The sequence below is a fragment of the Myotis davidii genome, unplaced genomic scaffold, assembly GCF_000327345.1.
Source record: "Myotis davidii unplaced genomic scaffold, ASM32734v1 scaffold221, whole genome shotgun sequence".
Taxonomy (NCBI): Eukaryota; Metazoa; Chordata; class Mammalia; order Chiroptera; family Vespertilionidae; genus Myotis; species Myotis davidii.
In genome coordinates, this window is record NW_006293349.1 from 7,610,049 (window position 1) to 7,614,543 (window position 4,495).

Genomic DNA, 4,495 nt, shown 5'->3' on the forward strand with positions numbered 1-4,495 from the left:
AAATGTACTATCTTTCTTTATTATTGAAAAATTAGGTTGTTTCCAGTTTTCTGCTAATTATAAACAATGCTGCCGTAGAAATATGTCTCGCCTTCCTTGTCTTATGACTCAAGGAATCTTGAAGTAAATTCTCAGAAGCGGGGTTGTCAGGTCACGAATGTTTAATTAAAATGTTTGCATGGTCAAAGTCGCCTTTTCAGAAGAGGCGGCGAATGCGGGCCGCACGAGGAACTGCACGTAGATTTTCAGTCGAGGGGCTGGGGCCGGAGCCAGTTTTCTTTCCAGATGCTCCTTTGAGAGCAGCTACTCAGTATTCTCCTTAGTCCACTGCCCTCGTGGTGAAGTGCCTTGGCCAAAGCCTAACGTGGGTTTGGGTTTCTCTGAAGGGTTTTCAGAGTCTCCATGGATTTAGGGCAAGGAGTCTGCAGCTAATGTTGCTCAGTTACGACTTTTATGATGCAAAAAACCAAAACCAAAACCTCACTACTAGCTCTTTTTTTTGGAAAACAAATGCAACATTGAAACTCTGGCCCCACCCCATTGAGTGCCCCACAATTAGCGATCCTGTTGAATTTTGAGAAACAAGCAAATCTTCCGCCAAAGTGGTCTTGGGAGACCTCCTCCTCCTCCTCTTCCTCTTCCTCCTCCTCCTTCCTCTTCCTTCTTCCTCCTCTTCCTTTCGCTCTTCCTCCTCCTCTTCCTCCTCGTTCCTCTTCCGCCTTTTCCTTCCTCTTCCTCTTCCTCCTCTTCCTCCTCCTCCTCCTCCTTCTTCTTAAAAGCCTCACCCAAGGAGTGAGGTTATTTTACACACACACACACACACACACACACACACACATCCAGTCTTGAATTTTGGGGTTTTAAGTTAGGAGAGGTCTTTAAGAATTCATTTACTTGTACTTCCTTTTAAATTCCTTCTTATTGCTTTGAGAGAGAGAGGAAGGTGGTGGTGGTGGGGGGAGATGGACCTGTTGTCCCGCTCATTGATGCACTCATGGATCTACTCTTGTATGTGCCCTGACGGGGATCGGAACCGCAGCCTTGGAGTTGGCGTGCGGAACGATGCTCTGCCCACGGGGGACCGGCCAGGGCTGTACTCCCTGCTCCCTGCCCGCACTCTCCTGGCTGCGTGTTGCTTAAGGTGGCTCGAGGGAGGAAGGGTCCGTGGTGTTCATACTTCTGCGTGCCACCTCCGCGTGCCTAGGGCATCACCAAATGACAGCACGTTCTGGCCTCTGAGCCTGCTGTGGGCCCAGAGCCACGGTGGGACCAGCGCAGCCACGGGAGGGAGGCCACGCTGCCCGCCAGCCCCGCCCGCCGCCAGGAACATGCTCTCTAAACTTTCTCTAGAAGCTCTGTTCTCTTATGATAAGACACCACGGCCTTCACACACCTGCTCCCCTCCTCACCCACGTCCTTTACCATGTTCCCTGCCTTACACTCAGCTCTGCTTCTGCTGGGAGCCTTTTCAGGTCTCTCCCTTTCCCCGCTCCCTCTCCCATTAGGTGTTCACACCTGAGATGTGCTGCGTATCTGTTGTGCACTGTGACCTTTTGAAGGACCACAAGCCACGATAATGTCTAAGCCAGGGGTCCTCAAACTTTTTAAACAGGGGGCCGGTTCATTGTCTCTCTGACCGTTGGAGGGCCAGACTATCGCTTAAAAAAAAACAACTATGAACAAATTCCTATGCACACTGCACATACCTTATTTTGAAGTAAAAAAACAAAACGGGAACAAATACAATATTTGTATTTGCATGTGGCCTGCGGGCCGTAGTTTGAGGACCCCTGGTCTAAGGTGTTCTTGCCCCAATATTGCTGATTCTCACGTTCGGGGCCCGGTCCCCCCTTGTGTGGGCCCCATTGCAGGACCCATGGTCTGTTCTGCATGAGTTATTTGTGACTGTGTTTTCTCTCCAAGCAGATGAGTCCCCGGGAGCCGGAGTCTGTCCCTAGAGCGGGTAATATATTGCCTGTGCACACCAGGCACTCAGTAAACATTTGAGTTGGAGCGAAAAGCCATGCTGTTTCAGTAAGGTGCAAGAGTGAGAAGCAGGCTGGATGTAAGTGAGCTGGTTCCTGACAGTGGCTCGTCGGCAGCTGCTCAGCCACGTGCGACAGAAAACCGCTCTCAGAGGCAGCTGTCCGCACGGCTTCAGCGTCCGTCAGACCAGAGGGAGCGGCGGGTCGTAGTTTCTGATTCGTTTTGCGTCACCGTGTACACTCGTGAATTGCCGTGGTTTAATGATTGCCGCTTGGAAATGAGATATGAAATCAAAATTGACTTGTTAAAAGCCGAGGCATGAAGTTAAATTTTAGCTTGCCCCTTTGTAGTTGGCGGGTGTGTGGCCCTGAAGTCCTGTGCCCTGTGACCCTACCGTTTCTTGGGTATCGGTGTGTGTGGGAAAGCCACAAGGGCACCACCACCGTTCAGCTCCTCCCAGCCCTTCCCCCGGGACAACGTGCAAATTTAAGTTCAGATGCGGAAGAGTGATTCCTGCAAGTACATGGAGTAGACAAAGGGGCTATTTTAGAAAACTCGGCCTTATCAGAACGCTGCTCACGGCAAGGTAACGCTGATTACACAACACTGCACAGAGCTTCAATCGGCGCGGGAGGAGGGGCGGGTGAGAGGGCAGCGTGAACCCAGCCTCCCCGCCCCTGCACACGGCGGAGCTCAGGGTTAGGAGAGGGCCTCAGACACGCCAGGGCCTTCGCTGCTTCTGGCTGGGGGTCGTGAGGCCGTGAGTCTTTCTTATAGGGGAGCGGGGTCTGACGTCACAGTGCAAGGACAACTTTCTCTCTTGTTGTTTATCCCTTGTCCTTAAGGAGCAGAATTTTATATTCTCAGTATCACTTGATTCTAACATTCTTTTTAGGAAAAAAAATTTTAATTGATTTCAGAGAGGAAGAGAGAGATAGAAACGTCAATGATGAGAGAGAATCATTGATCGGCTGCCTCCTGCACACCCCACACTGGGGACAGAGCCCACAACCCAGGCCTGTGCCCTGACCCTGACCTCCTGGTTCATAGGTCGACGCTCAACCACTGAGCCCCACTGGCCGGGCTCCCTTTCTCTCTTACTGTAAGGTTATAATTCAGTGCTTATGAAAGTACATTCTAATGACATTGGATTCTTGTTTAGTGGCACCACCCTGCCCCTCCTACACTGGTATTTGGGGAGAGGGAAGCGACTGTCGTTTTGAGGTAGCCACACAGAGGGAACTCTGTCTCAACTTCCACTGTACTCCTGGGATTATGTGAAGATCAGCAATATTAGCTCCTCGTTTGGCTAATTTGATCCTCTACCAGATTTGCCCTAAAGAGATTGTCAATTCTCACCTTGTTTTTTTTTTTGAAAAGAAAACAATCGGGCCCATTTGTATAATTGCATAGCAATAACGATTAAGAAGGGATTCTGGTAAATTCTCCGGGCAGACAACAATCATCTTGGAACGATGTAGTGATATCAGATGACCACACTGAGGTTTCCATGGTAACCAGCTTTGACCGTTGGTGGTGTGATAATTGCTGAGGATAAAGAAGTAACAACCTTCACCTGGAAACTCACTGAGAAAGTGCCTTCGTGCAATCTGATAACGGGGTATGTTTGAGTAATTAAAGAAAGAAGGAGAAAACACCTTATGAATAGACCATTCAGGTAGGGCTTAGATTTCGCGACCCTTTTGGCGGTCGAATGACCCTTTCACAGGGGTCGCCTAAGACCATCCTGCATATCAGATATTTACATTACGATTCATCACAGTAGCAACATGACAGTTATGAAGTAGCAACAAAAGTAATTTTATGGTTGGGTCACAACATGAGGAACTGTATTTAAAGGGCCAGAAGGCTGAGAACCACTGGCTTAGGTAATAGAAAAGAAGGGAAAAGCTGACATGGTTTAAGACAACGATTGTATATGAGACAAAGATCTTTGAGGAAGACCGTTTCACTGGTGTTTGCACAGACAGGTGGGCCCCCAGGAAAGATGGTGACAGGCATGGTCTTTGTGGGTGTGAGCATGCGTGTAAGTGTACATCTTCACAGTGTCGTTAATTACCGCTGTTTCTTCTACTGGCTTGTAAGCCTCAGTGCTAATTTCGTATAGCGTGAGCTACGCTATTGACGTCGGCTGAAATATTATGATTTCGGACAAGCTGGGTTATCATCCTTGCCCAGGGTTTCAACTTCGTAGGGACTTTGGTTCTGCTAAAGAATTAGGTCCTGCCCTAGCCAGGTTGGCTCAGTGGGTAGAACGTCAGCCTGTGGACTGAAGGTCCTGGGTTCGATTCTAGCCAAGGGCACATGCCCGGGTTGTGGGCTCAATCCCCAGTAGGGGGTGTGCAGAAGGCAGCCGATCAATGATTCTTCCTCATTATTAATGTTTATGTCTCTCTCCCTCTCCCTTCCTCTCTGAAATCAATAAAATATATATATCTACACTAATAAAAGAGAAACATGGTAATTGGCGTACGACCGCTACCCTTAC

General features: G+C 49.1%; 1 protein-coding gene across 1 annotated transcript in view; it reads right to left on the reverse strand.

Annotated features, from left to right (window-relative positions):
• RFTN2 (raftlin family member 2) overlaps positions 1–4,495 on the reverse strand; it is a 41,492-nt gene that overhangs the window by 5,521 nt on the left and 31,476 nt on the right. The window lies entirely within an intron of this gene.